At 44.1% G+C, this 21130-nt stretch overlaps 1 protein-coding gene across 1 annotated transcript in view; it reads right to left on the reverse strand.

Moving 5' to 3' along the window:
• The window catches only part of LOC146830797 (uncharacterized), a 115221-nt gene that overhangs the window by 82706 nt on the left and 11385 nt on the right, over nucleotides 1–21130 (reverse strand). The window contains exon 2 of the mRNA XM_085604959.1: nucleotides 17993–18055. The gene's annotated coding sequence lies outside the window, so the exon portion shown is untranslated. The remainder of the gene's footprint in view (nucleotides 1–17992; nucleotides 18056–21130) is intronic.

The raw sequence follows: 21130 nt of genomic DNA on the forward strand, positions 1-21130 counted from the left end.
CTACCACAATGGGTGCCAACCACTCTGAAGCCTCAATATGCTCTATTATGCCTTGTCCTAACAATTTCTCAAAGTCCTCTTGTAGAGGTTCCCTCATTAAATGACGTACATTCCTAACTTTGTGTACAACCGGCACAGCATTTATTTTTTTAAATGATTCGGTGAGAAACGTTCTTAAGCTTCCTAAACTGGTCAGTAAAAACTCCAGGATATATCTCTTCATCATGGTCACTTCGTAGTCATCGATATTGTGCACAACTGCAGTCATAACCAGTTCAGTGGCATTAGGATTCAAAATTATGTTTAGATCCTTTTGGTTCTGCCAGCCTAGTAGAGCCGAACCTTGCTTTGTCATATACACACAACCATATACTTTCTTGCCATTAAAGTTTATCGCCATCCATTTTAATCCCAACATTTCTATAGTTTTCCCACCATACACAACAGCTTTTATGTCAGGTTTACTCTACATGGATTCTTCTCCCTTTCACCTTTCGCAGTAGGTTTCTTTAGACAGCAAAGTGTACAAACTTCCAGAATCAACCAGCATCTTAACATTACACTCGTCCAAACCTATAGTGCAGTGAGGTTTCTCTAATTTGTCAGTGCTTTCCCTGACAATACCACCATCAAGCAAAACAGAGTTACCTTCCAATTCTCCTGAAACTCCGCATTCCTCCACATTCAATATAACTCATGAATACTTTCAAGTGTCGTCTACTTCTTGCACTTGACTAAACAGTTTTTTAGCTCTACAGACTTTGACAACATGTCCTTTCCTCCCACACGCTTGACATGTTACATTCCTAGCCATGCACTTGGTACTCAATGCAATGTGGCCAGGAGCACTACAACGATAACATTTGATCACCCTCTTGTTAAACCTTGAGGTGGTAGGAACAAACTGCAGGTTGTCATTCGGTTTGTTTGAAGGCTGGGATTTTACATTAGGTTTCTCCTTTTTAGTTTCGCCAATTGACACGTGCACCACCGTTACCTTGGAGGCATGCTCTTTCGGCAAAGCGGCACCACCACACTTGTCCATCTCCCTGATCCACAAATCTGAATGCTCTAATCCCTTAGCAATCTGAATCGCTTATTCTAGCATAGGATCTTTAACTACAGCTTTTCCTTTACCCGTTTGTTGTTGGTGCACCTCATGGTCTGATTTTGTATAAGGGAATACCCCAACCCTCCGAATCGGCACGTCAGAAAGAGGCCCCTTAATGCAGCAACATACGTTACGATATCCTCATCTACCCTTTGCACCCAGAGAACAATTTATGTCTTTCTAATACAATATTCACCCTTGTGGTAATTCATGCATCTAACATCTGCATTGTCATCTCATACACATTACTTGGTTGACTATCTCCCATACCAAAGGAGATCTCAGGGAGGTCTTTCTATAATCGTCATCCCTCAACTCCAAGGTGGTGGAGTAGAATCGCTTGTTTACACACAGGACCGTACTTGTCAGCACCAGTTGCCAACACATAGGTAATAAATAATTTCTTCCATTCCTTCCATGGAATGGGAGGTTCACCAGGAGGGGCAAGAAAAGTGGGTGCTAAAGACAAACCCTGGTCAGCCATGACGTAAAAATAGCTTGAAATGGTATACCAATTTCCCTTACTCAACGCTTAGTTCACAGGGTAATATTATTAATACGAAGACGCAACAGCTTGTTACAAAGTTCCACCTGCAAAGAAAACGGGTTAATGGCGAGCAAATAACAAATTAATATAATAAACTGATATAATAAGTTAAAACAACAACCCAATGCAAAGATGCTTGACAAATCCATTAACGTCCTCGCAGTTTGTGATTTGCAGATCGAGAACAATAGGAAAAAAGTTTCCCTTAAACAGTATGAAAGACAATGAGATTCTTCCCAACCTCCTAAAATGGCTGCATCTTAACGTCACATAGGATGAGTTTCTATGAAATATGGGCTAGCTTTTCCTTTTGAGTAAGTCATATGCGGTATTGGCTTGAAGAAAATTGTCCCCAACTTGTTAAGATGGCTGCTACAGGGGCGTCATCGAACGTGCTGTTTCTAAAGGGAATAGAAGTTCCTTAAAACCAGGTTCCGAAGTCGCGAGGAAAATAACGTAAGTATTCACAAATAAGCGGCAGTTAAAACTTGTAATGCGCGATGCCTGCAATGTGCCCGATTTGCAGTATACAAGGTCAAAAACAGTCGACATTTTCACACTTGAATACACGAAGCTTCAGAGCACCACCGTTCACTGAGCACATAAGAACATGGGCACATGAGAACATGCACCGATAGTTCAAAAGTACACTGCCCGGTACCCGGCAAGCGACAACATGGGTTTTCCTGAACACTACGTGGTACTCACAGTTCAATGGTGCAGAGACAGGGGCCCAGTGGTTCTTGTTACTCAGCGCTTGGCAGCATACTGAAATCTTGAGTTACTAGAGGCACTTGGCAATCCGTGTCACTGAGTAATCGGCACACGAAGGCATGCCCAAAGAGATTTCTTCTGTTCTTCTCCACCAGCAATCCAAAACACGGAGAGGGAAATCAGTGATGTTATAGAAATGCTGGAAGTGGAAATTTGTGTTCCTCCATCCTTGAAATTCAATGCGTCGTATATCCAGGGGTGGAGGAATCATTTGTCTGTCCCCTGCACAAACTTTGGTTCAACTTGTCGCCAGTTATGTAAAGACCCACACAAGAAGAGCGTAGAAATATACTTGTTATCTTCCAATACTCATCTTCTGATACCTTCAGCTTGTTTCTCCAGCTTCCCAGCTCCAACCTCCATTCACATCTCAAAGATAAACATTCCACCACTATCCCATAGATTCTGAATTCCATTTCCTAAGGGAGTTCTAACAACTCTACAGTGAGTCAGGTCCTTCCAAGGGTTAGGATGTGAGGTAAGGAGCAGGCCGTGAGCCGGGGGTGAGGACCAGGCCGTGAGCCGAAGGCGAGGGTGAGGACCAGCCCGTGAGCCGAGGGTGAGGACCAGGCTGTGAGCCAGGGGCGAGGGTGAGGACCAGGCCATGAGCCAGGGGCGAGGGTGAGGACCAGGCCGTGAACCGGGGCCTGGGGAGGACCGGGGTGTGAGCCGGGGCTTGGGGAGGACCGGGGCGTGAGCCGGGGTCTGGGGAGGACCGGGGCGTGAGCCGGGGCCTGGGAAGGACCAGGGCTGGGGAGGACCGGGGCCGGAGCCGGAGGCTGGTGAGGACCAAGATACTGAGCTCACTCTCACTCCCTTCGAAAGACCAGACTAAACAACCAGTTGGTCCTCTCTTGCAGCACCAGGCAAGGGCCAGTTGAAACAACCAAATCTTCCACCTTAATATTTAAATGTCCGGTAATTCATCCAGAATAAACATATAGTTGTCCCACAAACATGGATTTTGTAAGTTTTATTATTAAAAAAAAATATACATTCATTTTATACATCATTTTTATAAATTACGTTTTCAGAATCGCATATAAACATAACAGACATGTACATCAATGTGGATATTAACAAACCACTTGAAAAAAAGAGCCGACTTAACATGAGAATCTAACACAAAACATAATATAACAATCAATAAAATAAATGTAAAACAAACATCAAGACAAAGAAAAGCAAAACAGCTAGACAATAATAAACAACAACAAATACATACATACCAAACTACAATACAGTGATTATGCAATGAGTTGGATATACAGATAAACCATCAAAGAAAAACGCCGACGCGCGTTTCAGAAATTTGGAGTGCATAAGCAGTTCCTTCATTGGAGCGTAGAAGTCATAATTGATTCAGTGGAAACCAGCCATCTGTATGTCATGCAAATTCCACTGGATATGTGGTGCAGGGGGCTCAATTACAATATAATGCAGATAGTCTGTAGGGACAACAAAACATCATATAATATATCTAGATAATCAATATCGGAGCTTAAAGAAGGCCACTAGATAACCCAAGAGATATTGCACTGCAGAGGTATGCAATGATTGCCAGAAAGATACCGTGTGAGTAGAATCAGTTCAAATACCGTATACCACCAGTAAAGAGAACGCCAATGGAAATAGGTGCACTGAAGTAAAGAAGAAAAAAAAAGTGAGGAGAAAATTTAGAAACAGTAATGAAAAAAAGATATATATTGGAAAAAAATGTTCAACCCAGCCCCACAATGGAGAAGGTTGAGATTACAATAGGGTCATTCGTGTTTGGTGGTGGCAGCCAAGCTGCTCTCACTCTGCAGCCCACCAGTGAAATGCCCGGCTGGGAGAATGGCCAGTGCGGCCCCCTTGGAGATACCTCTCTGACTTTTCTCCAGTAGCCTGGACCTGAGAGGCAAGCAGGGGCTCTTCTCTTAATAACAAAAGGAATATATTTTGATAACAGTGCATTGAATTTATGCTGGTCTCATCTTTAATATTGTGATCATAAATCAGTGTTTGCGCAACGATTGCTGCATGTTTTTCCACGTTCCAGTCACTTTATGCTACACGCTTTTAAGCAAACAAACTATATCTGTGGAATACGCAAAGGTGCAGTGATTCCTCATATGTTGGTTTCCAGATTCCAGTACAAACTAATGTTTGACAGAAATATGTACAATAAATTGAAACCCATAATGAAGTTAATAGCGCAATCACTACAAACGTGTGCGTCCTGATTTTTCGCGTTTAGCTCATTTTTCTCTTGCCAATGGGCTGGCCGCTTCTAAAAACCAAATCTGGATTGGAAACGGTATGGGTATGCGTCCCATGCGAACGAGAGAGTCCAGCTCCCAGGCCACGTGTCACCGTGGTGCTAGCGCTGAGGAGGCGCTCTTCCATGTGGGAGGACAATGCTACACCATCAAGGGCGTGACGGGGTGGGGGGAGACTTCTATGCATAAAGTAGGGGTGTGGCTCAGCTTGTCAGCTCGAGTGTATGGGTATTGCCTGGGGCCCCATCGAGGTCCCTTGCAGCCCCCCCTCCACCCTCAAATCTCCCTTACGCCATGCGCACCCATATAGCGGTATGTCCCACGTGTGGTCTTTACCTGAAAAAGGTCTCTGGAGAACGACGTAGGCCTCTGGAGCCCGGAGGAGGTCCTGCCCCTCGGAGAAAGGCACATCCCTGCAGCTTTCTCAAGGACTGCGCTCTATGCAAGGACATTGGGGCTGCGTGGTGGAGGCTGTGTATACCAGCACTGCAGCTACAGCACCCGCTCCTGGGATACGAGGGGGGCCACTAAACCACAATTCCTTCAAGCCAGGTCAGGAGTCACATTTCCCTTCCTTGCTTTGAGGTCTATGATGGGCCCCAAAGCAAACAACCTAACCTAGACCGTCCATCGCACCTTTGGTATACACCACTGGGAGACGGGGGACTGGGGGAGCCCTGACGAGTGGAAGGTGCGCAATCTTAACAGAGCTGATCACAAGGGGGTGGCATTAGCAACCCCCTTCTCACAACAACCCACGTAAAAATATGAACAAGCTATCGCCGTGAAAGTGCGGGGCAGGAGATGTGCGTACGCATACACAACTCCTGTCCTCTGCACACGTGCACGTCCAGTTCCCCTTCCAACGAAAAACCGACAACAATAGGTCTCGCCAAGGCGAGCAGCACATGTGCTGCGTCGCTAGGCGACACCTAAAAATGATTACTTCTAAAAGAAGTCCGTAAGGTGCCCCACAATATAAATTATATCACAAAGATCTTAAGACTAAAACTAAATGGGAAACTAAAGAAAATTGAGAATAACTAAAGGTCAATGATGTACATGGGACTAAGCAGTTACATACAAAGGTGTCCACACCAGGGCTCCAGATGTAAATACTTATGCAGGTTGAGCTGTGCCTCGTATCCTAACTGGACAACAGTGACCCAATAAAAGTGTGATATACCAGAGGAAAATAGAGCAAAGTTACTCCAAAAAGAGGCGGGAACGCTATACATGCAACGGTAGTACCATTCCTACCAAGCCTAAAGGATCACCAGTTCCCTGTCTCGTACCTACCGGTCATACGATCCAAGTAAATAGAAGTTGCGGCAAGTGTCGGCATCCGTCCACAGCATGTAAGAGGGGGACAGGCTGCGAGACTTTATATATGTCAGATGGTCACTCCCTAACGAACGAATACAACTCAAATACACCTGAGCCAAAGGCTTGGGGCAGCAGGTAATCTAGAACGTAGCTAAGACCGTACAGTGTGAGCAGAGTATCTAACTAGGCGCCATATTGGAATGGGTTACCACAGCTAGGCGTAATGCGGAATATAGCGAAATAAGGTTAAAAACCGGCATACTCTGTGCATATAAATCACATCAGGAACCTACAATACTTACAATAAGTGAAAGAGTGAAACACCCCATAAAGCGAAAAATACTTCCAGGGGCCGATGTGTATACGGCAACTCAAGGTACGGGATAGCATACGGCCGCCATTATATAATGGTAAAGAAACCAGAAGTACAAATAGTCTATGAAGAACCAAGGTATGAGAAATCTATAGGGAGTCTATAAGGGGCACCCAAACTAATAAGAGGAAACTCAGCACCATGTCTGTGTATAGTTAACAACAAAAAAGGAAAAAAAGAAAGAAAAATAAACGATTTCATCTATTTTTAGTAAGGAAAGCACAACATTAATTCATAGAAAACCTGTCTAGCAGTGTCTATACAGGAAACGCTTGAACCAATGTACAACAAATAAAATGGTATAGCCAACCAACTAGGAAGAGAACAAAACGCCAACCAATCCTAATAAAATACAGATGGTCGGCATGTAAATCAAAGAAAACAATCGTACTGTGGTGAGCAGCTACGCAAGAAGGTGGTCACAATATAGCGTTTTCCAATGGAAGGTGGTCATTGAGGCCGGTAGCCACTGTCTGAAGTGTATAAATCCAGTACACCTCTCTTTTGCGTCTTAACCCATCTATATTGCCATCTTTGGGGTTGTAAACTCTCTCTAAGATAATTCATCTTAGGTCTTTTTCAGAGTGTTGCTTTTTCTACCAGTGTTCGACCAATGGAGCCCCCATCCGCTCAAATCTGATAGCGGATTTGTGCTCACTGAATCTCACCCTAAACTCTCTGCCGGTTTCATCAACATAGCCCTGATTACAGAGACAGAGGATCAGATAGATAACATTGGTCGCCCTGCAATTACTCATTTGTTTGAAGAAGAATTTTCTTTTTCCCCATTCCAATTCCGCCGCAACAATGGCGGAACTACACGCATGGCAGTTACCGCATTTGTGAGTACCGGAGATGGGATTACCACCCGTAATGGATCTCTGGGTGTATTCTCTTTCTGAATGGCAGACAGATTTTACTAGTGCATTACGAAGGTTCCTATTACGTCGGAAAGCGAATACCGGTCTTGGTAACGGGGTGCCTTGTCCTGAATTCAAGATGTGCCACTGTGAATCAATAATTTGGCGTAGTTTGTGATTCAAGTTGGAATGTCGTGTGACACATACCAATTTTGTATCCTTCATAGAGGATTTATTTTGAAAAAGGGCCTCCCTCTTATAATATTTAGCCCTCTTATAGGCATCCCATATGGGTCTGTAGGGATATCCTCGATTGAGAAGTTTGCATGTGAGTTGTTCCGCGTGCATGTCATAATTCCTAATGTCAGCACAATTCCTACGTATTCTTAGGAACTGGCTGAAAGGTATGCTGTCTTTCTGGCACCGCGGATGATAACTCTCATAATGGAGAAGAGTATTTCTAGCAGTGGGCTTGGTATAGAGTGATACCTCAATAACATGATTAATAACTTGGATCCAAATATCCAGAAATTCAATCCTCTCTTTGTTGATGTTAGGGGTGAATTTCAGATGAGGATCACATAAGTTCATTCAAGTAAGTTGTTCTTCTGGGCCACTCCAAATGAAGAAAACGTTGTCTATAAATCTATGCCAATGATGGATATTTCCAAAAAATGGTGCGATTTAGTTAAAAATAAATTGCTCCTCAAATGCGCCCATGAAAATATTGGCTACATTGGGTGCGCAAGACGCGCCCATACTTACACCCTGAATTTGTTTGTAGATAGATTTATTAAATTCAAAATAATTCTCCTGGAGTGCAATGGCCAGACATTCCAAGACGAACAATCGATCAATTTGGCTATTGCTGTTCTCAAGGGTGCTTTTGACCACTTCCAGAGCCTCCCCTTGAGGTATATTAGTGTAAAGCGCCTCAATGTCCATAGAGACCAATATATCAGTATGAGGATTGAATGCAATGCCTTCGATTTTACCAATAAGATGGCCTGTATCTTTCACATGGGCAAGATGACTGAACACCAGATGCTTCAAAAAGATGTCGACGTGTTTAGACAATGGTTCAGTGATGGAACCTATGGTGGATAGAATAGGTGTGAAAAGTGGTCTAATAGTGTCTTTGTGAGTTTAGGTACTTCATATAAAACCGGAATGTTGGTATATGGTTTATTTAGGTACTCAAACTCTTGGTTACAGATTGAGCCTCTATCCAGAGCTCTCTGCGTAACAGAAAGAATGTCTGTTTTAATTCTTTGACTAGGGTATGAGGTGACTTTCAAAGAGTGTTTGGGTGCCTCCAGCATCATCTGACTCTGTTCTTTATACTCGATACTATCCAGTACCACAATTCCACCGCCCTTATCACTAGGCTTGATAGTGACATCGTTATTAGATGATAAACTCTTGAGGGCCTGATATTCATCATAATTGAGATAGTATGAAGATTTAGGGGCAAATCTCATCCTGGCAGTGACGGCCCGTATAGGGCGTGTTACCGGGGCGGTGACGTGGGGCAGAGGAGGGGCAGGGTGGGGGGTTGCAAAATGCGGCATACGGCTGATTGCAAGTAAGTTACGAAAAAAATAAAGAAAACAAATTTTGTTGCACGCGCTGCATCGCATTTGGCGATGCTGCGCGCGCAACGAAATTTGTTTTATTTATTTTTTTCGTAACTTACCTGCAATCGGCCGAATGCCGCATTTTGCAACCCCCCCACCCTGCCCCTCCTCTGCCCCACGTCACCGCCCCGGTAACACGCCCTATACGGGCCGTCGCTGCATCCTGCTGCGAGAGGTTCTTGCCTCTCTTGTCCGAGGAGCACAGGAGGCTGACGGTGCAGGCTCTGATAGGCTCCAGGTTGGATTATGCCAACATTCTTTACCTGGGCCTGCCAGAGTATCTGCTACAAAGGCTTCAAGTTGCACAGAACGCGGCGGCCAGGGCCATCTTTGGCCTAAGTAGACGGGCCAGCGCCTCTGGGTTGTTGGTGACGTTACACTGGCTACCCATCCGCAAACGGATTGCCTTTAAGGCTCTGACCTTGGCCTACAAAGCGCTCCATGCTGTGGGAGCTAAACATCTCCAAAAGAGACTGACCTTTTACCATCCGACTCGCTCGTTGAGGTCAGAATCTCTACTTTTGGCGGCTGTTCCGCGTGTGAAGAGGGCTCGCCTTGGGGGCCGCTCTTTCAGTCTGTTGGCCCCACAGATGTGGAATGCACTACCGCTCCCTTTGCGGGGGGCGTCTACTCTCCTTGATTTTAGAAGAGGTCTCAAAACCTGGCTGTTTTCCCAATAGATCTGCCAGTAGTTTTGCTTTCTTTTTGTTTATCTTTTAACCTCTTTTAGCTGTGTTGTGTTATTCTGAAATCTGTTCCCCATACCTAAAAGCGCCGGGACACTCTTTTTGAGTAACCGTTGCGCTATACAAAAGAATAAATAACATAACATAACATAACAATTTTGGAAGTAAGGTTTCCACTACCTCTCCAGCAGTCTCAATGATAAGAATCATGAGATCCCTGGAACAGCGGTTAGCGATGAGCGACCACTTTTCCAGAAATGTTCTAATTTCAACAAATAGACCAGGGATGATTTTTATTCTTAGTCCGTTGGGGATAACGCCAGCTTTTAGATATTCAAGCATAAATTCCACGTGAGACTCGGTTCTTCTGGCTTTCTTTTTTAGGTCTCACCTGAGCCAGCGCATTCGCTGCTCGGAGAGACATTTTTTAAGCGGGTTTTCACAGTGCTACCAGAGGGTTTTGGTGGCCTCAAGCGTGAGTGCACGTGCGCAGCCGGCATCTATCTTTCCTCCTGGCCGCCTTGCTAGCGATCACTTTTGCGCGCACCATTTGCTTGTTCTTTACTTTTGCTACAATCGCAGCTCCGGCGCTTTACCTTTAAGTAAAGCGCCGGTGACGCGACTGTAGCAAATGTAAAGAAATAGATGTTTTTTTCTATTTGTGTACTTTTGCTATAATCGCGGCACGCGTGCTTTACTTTTAACATTAAAAGTAAAGCGCGGGTGCCGTGATTATAGCAAAAGTAAAGAAATAGAAAAAAACATCTATTTCTTTACTTTTGCTATAATCGCGGCACCCATGCTTCACTTTTAATGTTAAAAGTAAAGCGCCGGTGCCACGATTATAGCAAAAGTAAAGAAATAGATGTTTTTTTCTATTTCTTTACTTTTTAGTTTGTGTTTATAAGCCACGCCCTTAATTGCATTGGCCACGCCCCTTTGAGAGACCATCCAGTTTTTTCATCCCACGTAAAGCTCTGACTGCAGGCATAGCACAAGCTGCCAGCCACTCAAAATCCACTAGGGTGCCGCTCAGCAATCCAGATACAGGAGATAAATACACAAACACTGAGTTATTCCCGAGCAGACACGAGTGATAATGATTAGTCCAAAGTATAATAATTTACAAACAAGCATTTACAATGCAATGGTCTCGCCATTGTTAAAGTTAGAGCTATTGGCATTGCTCATGACATTATTTTTGTTTATGTTTTTGTTTTTAAAACATTTAAAGAAACGGCATTGTTATTTACAATGTCAATAGCTTAATCTCTCTCAAATGCGAGACCTATTGCATTTGCACCCACACACAGAGCCACACACACAAAGCCACTCACACACACAGCCACTCACACACACACACACAGAGCCACCCACACAGAGCCACCTACACAGAGCTATTCACATAGAGCCACCTGCACACAAATAGAGCCACCCACACAGAGCCACTTACACACACACAGTTACCCACACACAGACAGAGCCACCCACGCATAGAGCCGCCTACAAAAAAAGCCACCCACACAGAGCCACACACACGGAGGCACACACATACACACACACACACACACACACACATAGAGCCTAACCCACACACACACACAGATCTTAGATTGGCTGTTGGGGAAATCAGGGACTAAAGACGTGAAAGACTAAATACGGCTCACCTGGGCCGGTATCCCGCAACACTCGCTCCAGCTGCGGGAAGGTAAATTCGGGCAGCTCCAGCAGCGTCCCGTACCGCTCCAGGAATGAGCAGACCACTGCGAAATCCGGCAAGGAGCCCGGGCAGGTGTCTTCTTCCACAGGCGCCTGCATCTCCGCCGCTGACTCTGCGGCCGCCATCTTGGACCTGCTGGGGAAGGAGGGGGGCGACCAGACTCGAGCATCCGGAGGTGCCCGCCGCGATCCCACAATGCACCGAAAGAGACAGCAGAAGCAGCACAGGTTGCGGTGACGCTCCTCCCCGACAGCGTAAACTTTTACAGTTCTCCTTCACGTTCAGTTTAGGGTGACCACCAACGTGCAGGTCATTATGAGCACAGTTACAAATGTTTTATTGTTGATGTCATCATTCATTCTGGATGCTGTGGTCTTATGTTCCCTTTTAACTGACGATGTAAATACACCTGTAAAGGTGTCCGTAATGACCTGGATTGAGGGGGCTCACCCCAGTCGGTCTCCTTGTCCGTTAAATGCCACTTGGTGCCAGCCTATTTATTCATTCACAGTGTTTTCCGGTAAATCTGGAGGAATGTCTTCCACCTAATGGCTGACCCCGGAGTCGAGTCTAGAGCCCAAACACCTGCGCATGGCATCTGTGGTCGACATTTTGTAAAGTATTTCTTGTTTGTTGTGGGTTTTTTTCACGCGCCAGGCTGGATTATTGTTCGCATTGTCCTCCCTGGGAAATTGCTTTTGTTTCAGTTCTAGGTAGGTAGGCCCTCGATATGAAGTGTAGGGACGTTCTCACGTGTGTATTGGCTGCGGCCCTTCGGACTTTGCTACATCCAGCATGGCTGGCATTTCTGACGTTGCCACACCTGCGTGAAGTCTGATATGTTTGGCTCGGTTTGTGATCTCTCTGGCGGCGAGGGAAGATTCGCTACCATCCATTCACATGCAGCAATGGCATATTTACAGCAGAGCATATTCTGCATGGAGACAAACTCGTGAAATATGTACGCGAACCAGTGCACTTGCCCGTATCCTGATGTGTATTACTTGGTCTTCTGTGTTTCTGGCAGTTTGAACATGTGCTACAATTTGGTGGCATTGCCCAAGTGTCTTTGTCTAGCGTGGGTTCCTGACAGCGCACTTCTTGTAAACTACTTAAAATGGACGATACTTGGACATGAAGGAGGCTGCTGGCTGCCGGATGTTGTTAGGGAATGTATGTCTGGAAAGCCCGGAAATAAATACTGCATTTTCTGCGCAGTACCCTACCAGTCCGCCGCCTCGAGGAGGCTGCCCCCACCACCCCCCTGTCACTTGCAGGACCGCTTTAGTTGCAGAGCTCGGTGCTGCCGGGTAAGTGGGAGATGTTTCCGCGCCTGCTGTCACGAAGGCCGGCTGCTGGAGGTGTGCTTGGCAGCCCACGCTGTGCGAGCTGCAGGCTGAGCGGCTCCGTGTCTGCAGGGCCTGCTTTCTGCAGGTAGCATGCTTTCATGTATAATTGAGGAGTGTGGCCCAATACTGCTGCATCGCCATTCCACTCAGGTTAATCTTTTATGAGGTACCTGCGCCGAGCATATATATACATATATACATACATTATTTCTTTCCTCGCCAGGGGGGACTGCAGGCCCGTAAAAACGAGAGGACGAGCACACCACTGCCTTTCTCCGAGGTGAAGCAGAAATGCCTCGGAGAAACGCAGTGGCGTTTTCAGATTCGGGGGCGTGTTTTTCTTTTTCTCTCCTCTTGCCATTGGCTGGAGGAGAGAAAAACACGCCCAGCGAAAAGTAGCGAAAAAACACGCCCCCGAATCCGAAAAGGACGGGGCCTGTTTTGCGAGACGAACCTCTTCTCCAATGGCTGGCCAGCATTTAAGAGGCCAGCCAATGGAGAAGAGGGGCGGGTTCAAGCCCCTCTTCTCCAAGTCATTAAATCTCGCGAGCGAGACTGCGCAAGCGCAGCCTTCTCTAGCCGAGACCTAAAAAGAGAGTCCCATCCATGAGTAAGTGGATTGTCTTCTTTATTGTTTCCGTTGTTGTAGATGTTAAGAATAAATCGTAGTGGCAAGTTGATTCATAGATGTTTGCAGCCAACACGTGTTTCGTCAAAGGGCGGAAAGCCCAAAAGACTTCCTCAGGGCATTAGCAATATATTTTCGATCTGGTGACGTGTAGGGCAGGAGATAATTGTCACAAATAGAGACAAATAATTCAATCAGAGGTTCCTCAAGGTGATATCTGGTAATACTCTAGTAAGATTCCGGGAGTATATCACAATCAAATTTAAAGGTCAGCAGTAATAGAAATTCCGTCGCGTGGAGAGTACTCCGATTGATATCCAAGCTCAGGTGCAAGTTGCGATAATATATTACTAATGCCCTGAGGAAGTCTTTTGGGCTTTCCACCCTTTGACGAAACACGTGTTGGCTGCAAACATCTATGAATCAACTTGCCACTACGATTTATTCTTGACATCTACAACAACGGAAATAATAAAGAAGACAATCCACTTACTCATGGATGGGACTCTCTTTTTTGTAAATTATTATACTTTGGACTAATCATTATCACTCGTCTGCTCGGGAATAACTCAGTGTTTGTGTATTTATCAACGGTTACTTTGTAACAGAGATTTTTGGGATTCAAAGTGGCTGTCTCCCGTTTTCCCTTGAGCATCTTGTTGATTTATCCTTTTTTCTTCCCTAATGAATATTGATTTTGCGCAATATATAACCTAGCCATGGTCGGAAGTTTCTAATCCAGATACAGGGTCCAGGACGAAGAAGCCTGGACATCGAGGCGGACACAAAGTAGTGTCAGGGAGCGAGGGTGCTTTATCTCAGAAAGCAACTCTAAGCATGCTGGGACTTGCAGTTTTACTTCTGTCACAAGTGTGGACTTACTCGTCCCAGCATGCCTCGCGCAGCTGACTGGCCTACACCCCCCTTTATGGAACAAGAAGGAGAAGGTGCGCACGATCCTCAGGACTACTGGTAATTGGGTCATATGATATTTAAAGCACTGAACAGCAGCATAACCACCTCCAATAAACACTGCACGGTGGCCCATAGCTCAGCAGCTTAATGCCCCTGCTACAGAGTATGTGCCGGTATTAGAACCGTCTTCTGCAGCGCCTCAAAACAGCCAGCAGCATGTACCCTTTTCTAATTTATAGATTGTACCCCGCTCAAGGCAACTGGTGGAACTCTTCGAGGCTGTGGGGGTTAACCCAGCCTGCAGCAAATGGATAAAAATAATCATTAGGTGGCAACTGTTCACCTCCTCCTGGGGCTTAGTAGCGACGCACTAATTCATTCTGGCCCTCTTGTTATCGACCTAGAAAGATTAAAGGTGCATCTTTGTGCGATCCACTGAAAACCCACACATCTCTGTTGCTAGTGCGTTAGCTATCAAAGCTGCCACAGCCCACCATGCCCATCAGCAGCTGTGGCGACGGATAGGTGGCCGGGCCTGAATACTTTTTTTGTTACCGTGTTTCTGGCAGGTATCTTTTTTCCCCTACTTTCCCCTTAAGTAGCATGTATGTACTAACATTTGTTTTTCATTTGGCTTAGCATTTCTTTGTTAAAAAGACAACAGCAGCTCATGACTTTATTTTCTTAAAGGAAGAGTACAGTAAGTTGGGCATAACGTTACTAGCTTAGCAAAATAGGTAACATTATCTCTAGGCCAGAAGTTAAATAAAGCTTTTAACAGTTCAGCCAACCTACATCACCTACAGTTCATATTAAAGTCACTAATTGTAAGGCGTTATCTTTAAACCAGATACTCAGGGCTTTATGCAACTTTCACTAAATTACCATTCACTACATTTGTCAAACTCTTCAGCTTTTCTGCACTCTTGCCACAGTATCATTGTGCATCTCACATTCACTCCAGACTCTTGTACACTATTTCTCTCTCCATCACACTTCCACTGCCTCCTGTCATTTGTTTCTCTCATCCGTTTTCTACTCATTTTTCCTGCGATAACTGTAACACTCTGTCTTCCTTTTTTCACAAATCTTCTTCCAGTCTCTTTTTCGGACACGCACTAGCTCTCTGCCATCCCCGTTCTCGGAAGAGCTCTGCTCCTGCATGGACAGTCGCTTCTTTAAAGGAGCACTGCACAAAAACTGAAAACATTCAACGTTGATTTTTTGGGACCGATTTAGGGGAATACCATGACACTTGTTTCAGCTCTTCAGAACACTCATCCGGGGTGGGCAGCCATCAGCAGAGTCCCGCTGGTGCCGACCGAGTGAATTTCATTGTAAAAAGCATCTCACGTATGCCTTACATTTTAATACATAAATCGGAGAGCTGCAACAGCCTGTAAGAAAGCACAACCATCGGCTCCCCAACAGGTTGCCGCATATCACACATCGTCTCAAACCACGCCTTGGGAGCTCATACTCTCATTCTACCTTTGCATTATGGGACTTGTAGTCCTATACTTACTGGAAGAAAAGCAACTTTACATTGAACAGAATGGAAACTCTGAAACCATGGCTGTGTACGCTCTCTGGCTCTTTTGGAAGAGCTCTGTTCCTGTTTGCGCATCAGCTTCTTTAAGGGAACAGTGCACAGAAACAGGAAACAATCGACGTTGCTCTTCAGGACAAATTTATGGGCTAAAAACATAAAACGTGCCCTTTCAAACTTTCCCTCTCTCAAACACATGCTCTCCTCCTCTTCTTCTTAGGGTGTCTTCTATATACACAAAAAATACCTCTTTAGGCATCTGTTGCCTGCTCTCCCCTTCTTTCTCACAGACTCTTTCTCCTCCTCTATCTCAATAGCCACTACCTTCACAAACGACCTCTCTCTTGTATTCTTCCTTTCTATCGCTTCTCTACAGCTCTCACTACTATCTATTCACCATGCCACATAATTCCAGTACATAAATACACAACACACAGTTACACACTGCACAAATAAACAACTAACAATTCCAATACAAACACACATGGTTCCACTACACTTCAAAACAAAACACACAGGTAATAACGTTATCATTTACAACGCTAATAGCTCTAACTCTAACAAATATGAAACCTATTGCATTATAAATTCTTGTCTTTTCTTTCTTTAAACAACAATTTTCACTTCCATGTTGCTGCCCCTCCCCCCTTTTATTCCTCTTATTCACTCGCTCCCTCTGTCTCGCTCCTCCTCACTTGCTGGGAACCATTACTTCAACAAATGGCTCTTTTTCTCTTTCCTATTTTTGTTCCCCTATGAAGTGGATCGAAAAAACAATAAGAAAAAACACTGACTTCAAATGTCTTCTTTTTCAGAAGTGCAGCCTTTGAGCGGAGAATAAAAAAAGGTTTAAAAAATACTAAAAATAACCAGCATTTGCAATGCAATTGGTCTCGCATTTTTGAAAGTCTGAGCCATTTGCGTTGCATATAATAATGCAACGCCAATAGCTCAAACTTTCAGTAATGCGAGACCTATTGCATTGCAAATGCTTGTTAAATTAAGTAGTTTAAACCACTCATCATTGTTATCTTTATTAATGGAAAAGGGAAGATCAGAGAAAGTACTCTGGCCTAAAAGTCTGGAGAAGTCCTCATTGCTGAAACCAAATGTTTTAATACTATCCATGGGTAAATGGAAAATGCCACACATTCACTGCAGATATATCAACGTAAACAAGCATTGGAAGCATTGGCATAGCCAATAGGTCTCGCCTTTGGGACCTTATAAGTGTTGAGTTATCCAGCACAATATCCTTTGTGCAACAACATCAACTGTTGCATGGCTATACACTTATAAGGTCCCAAAGGCGAGACCTATTGGCTATGCCAATGCTTGTTATTGTATTGAAAACTGCATGGGGACCCCCCCCCCAATTTTTTTAAGCCCACTGCTTGACAGATCATCCAGAAACTTTCCAGGAAGGAGTTGATGTGGATTAACCATACAGTATGCTTATTGAAGGAGAAATGTCAGAATTCAAAGTTGGCAGCCAAATAGTTTCTATCTTGAGATTACAGCTCTCACTACCAAAGACAGAGGCAGTACTATAATGAGATGCACCGCTGCACTGGCAAATGCTAAAATTGTCAAACATCAGGAGATAAAGCAAAAAGATATATGTTCCAGAAACAAAGACTGAAAGAACAGATGTAGAGTTACGTAGGACGTACCACTGTATTATTAAGGTCTTATTTGGGCTACATACAATAAGTGACATCATCCACTTACAGTGCAAACAGAGAATGACCTTTCTTACAGGAAAGACTTTTAGTATTATTACACAATTCTTTTTTGCCATTTTATGGAGCCTCGGTCTTATAAAAACCAAAGCAGAATATACACCTTTTAGAATAAGTAAACAAACTCCTAATGAAGAGATCCACAATTGAGTCAATTTTTATGCTTGCAATGTTTAATGGCAAAAACCTCGAAAAGTGACTAAACATCTTCTAAAAACATAAATGAATTTAAAGTTAAATATTGTTCATTCTTTCAATCACATTAAATAGCAAATCAGAACTATGTTTAACTAAATATGTGTAGTGGCCCTACTTCCTCTTAAAATAGAAAAAAAATAACATTTGACAAGAAACAAAAAAACAGTCTAATGAAAGGAAAGAGGTGTAGGTTGGGTCAGAACATAGGTACTCCTTGCAGTAGCTAGACTAAAGTGCGGAGGTTTTGGCTGAATAAAGTGTGTTTGTCTTGAGAGGAAGAAAAGAACAAATCTCTACAAAAATGAAACTAAATTACCCTGAAACGAGGCAAGCTGGAGAGGGTTACATTCTTCTTAGCGAAAGCTTCATAAGGTTCCATCTGGAAAAAAAAGACAACATAAAAAGTAACACGAGAAAGTAAAAACTACTGTATCATCATGACGCAGAACCTGCCCTCTACTATGAACCAGGCATGCCAAACAGTCCAGGTGCACAAAAACACAAGGCATGCTGCGTCCTAAGCGAAGGACCAAGCACAAAACCAACAACCTAAGATCTCTCACATGCACACAGTAAGACAGTACCTAAAAACATGAGCGAAGAACAGTCAAACAAGCATGCAGATTGCAACCATTACCAAGAAAATTGAAATCCTAGCATATGAACTTTCAGTGAGCCAGACCACTGCTAGCATGCGAATATCCATTTTCTTTCTTCAGAATGCATGCATTACAGTACGGCAGACACAGTAAACAACACAACCATTGCAAATAGAGCACTTTAACTACTATCATCTTCAACACCAAGCTCTTCTCCTATCCTCTAACGTGCCATGGTAAGCATCGGTGACATCATGATGCAGGTGTTTCTTCACCCCCACTGTTTCTGCAGCCTGTCCCAGAGTATACCTTAATACTACTACCTAAACAAGTACCTTAACAACATCACAACATAGATTATAAACTCCATGTCTTCAAACTGTATATCTGACGACTATTTATCACACGAATAAATACTAATGTAGAACCCTACTCTATACATGCATTCAGATGTGTGTATACACATCCACACATATGTAGATGAGAAGTTAAAACAAAAATATTTCCCCAAGAACTGTCTTATTTGATCAGAGTATTCCTTTTGTGGCATCGGAGGAACAATAGGGTATGCAGCATGCCCACCTTATTTCTTCTATGAAAACGTTGCTCTGTCTATTTAATAAGCAAAAACGACCCGGGTTCAGTAGCTACAAGATGAAGCGTGCAATAATTTGCACTCTGAACTAAAACAAGATAGCAGGATCGATTGGAAGTGTGGTACTGCCAGTTAAGCTTTGAAGGATATACTGGATGAGAGCAATTACGGACTGGAGATACATGTCATTAGTAGTACAACTACACTGACTGAGGTGAGGGTACAGTAGCCTTCTTTTAGAGTGCTTGGGACGTCTGATGCAAATTAAGATACCAGTCATGCCAACACTGGGTGGTATCAGAAGACTGATCTAATAAAGAAAGCGATACAGCTAAAAATAAGTCGCAACAGCATTCTGCTCTAGTGTGTACTGGCACACACTTTTAAGTCCTGGCTACAAGGAGAAATAAACTAGTGTTCTGAGCTCATACAAGCACGATATACAGTGCAAGCAGTACTGTCACTACAAATCAGAACCAGTCTGTGGATGCTGACATGGGAGATACGTCTTGATGAAAATGTTACCACCAACGCGGATGTTGGTTGCGCATTCATTCTGTGCTGAATACCTTAAGAGACTATCCGGGAGGCTACTCTCAAAAGTTCAAGAACCAGGCTCAGCGCCTCATAGACAGAACAACCCGGCAGTCAAGAATCTAAACTAGCCCGACCAAGGAGACCATACACATCAGTAAATACATGTATCTCACCATAAATTTCTAGTTACATACAGAACCCGAGCCTGCTGGATCCCTCACTTAAAACCATCTGACACAATCAGCAGCCACTCACCCTCATAATTGCGGGGGTTCCATGGGGCTCATGAGACAGGCAGCTGCGGTGGAAAGATAGTGAGAGTCGTCACTAAGGTATTATCCTGGTGCAGAGTGGCGAGATCTGGGCCGTACGGAAGCAGGTCTGTGCACCGGGGTTAGCAGGACACCGGGCAGTGCGTTCTGTCTGCTATGGGTGCGTTCGTTGTATCTTGGGCTAAGTGATGCTGGGACATTGCGGAAGGAAGGCCAGACTAGGCGCAGACGAGAATAGTCCACACTCTAATAATACAGCGTCTACTACTCTGTGCGTCCGGCTGAGGGTCACAGCTGCCGGCTCCTCACTATTGTCTTCCCCAGCTGACGTGCAGAGCATCAGCCAGTCGTTCACCGAAGCGCATGACGCATGTGTATGTACAACGTCAGACGCACGCTGAATACTACGTTTTCAGTCAGTTGGGAGAAGTGATTACATATAGCTTTAGAATGCCCTCTAAAGTTCTTTGGGGAGTGGGCGTGAGTGAACATCAAGCTCACCGAACACACAACGTGCGTCGCATTTCAAAGGACTGGAGTCGAGTTAGAATAGTAAGTTATCAGGTCCTAGAATTATTCGAAGCCAAGTAATTATATTCCGGTGACTAGCAGTCTCCCACAACGCAAGGCTTTAAGTGGGATGAAAAAACAAGCGCTGAAACACAAACGCGGCCCCGTGGCCTCGAAAGTGAAACAGTACTCCGGCCTAACAAGTGGGAGGGGTGGGGGAAGGGCGAGAGAACACACAGCGATTCCCTTGCGGGAGCGAGCCTTGAGCACTATGTGTTTGCAAGTTAATTACAAGCATATGGTGTCAAGCTCACTCCCGCAAGGAAATCGCCACACGTGCGCGCATTGCCATTGAAAGCAATGCAATGCGTGCACGTTTTTGGCTGAAATGCCAAAGCGATTTCTAAAGGTCTTTTTCCTATGCAACACATGCGTGATGCGTAGGCGAGACCTAAAAATGAAAATGAAAAAAGATAAAAGTGCCAAACATACAGTTTAGAAATACTAGAGAGAAAATAAGAAAGTAAAAAAGATAAGAGAATGACCAGGGGAAATAGATAACAAGCTTTGTTTGTAAAAGTCCTAACTACCCTCACAGCAACGTGCTGGGAAATACAAAAAAACACAACAGAGGGTCCCTGAAAATCCCAATGTAGGGAGAAGAGAGCAGGGAAAATACAACAATTGAAACAACCAAATCTTCCCCCTTAATATTTAAATGTCCGGTAGTTCATCCAGAATAAACATATAGTTGTCCCACAAACATGTAATTTATAAGTTTTATTATAAAAAAAATATACATTCATTTTATACATCATTTTTATAAATTAATTTTTCAGTATCACATATAAACATAACAGACATGTACATCAATGTGGATAGTAACAAATCACTTGAAAAAAAAGAGCCGACTTAACATGAGAATCCAACACAAAACATAA

The sequence above is a fragment of the Triturus cristatus genome, chromosome 5_1, assembly GCF_964204655.1.
Source record: "Triturus cristatus chromosome 5_1, aTriCri1.1, whole genome shotgun sequence".
Classification (NCBI taxonomy): Eukaryota; Metazoa; Chordata; class Amphibia; order Caudata; family Salamandridae; genus Triturus; species Triturus cristatus.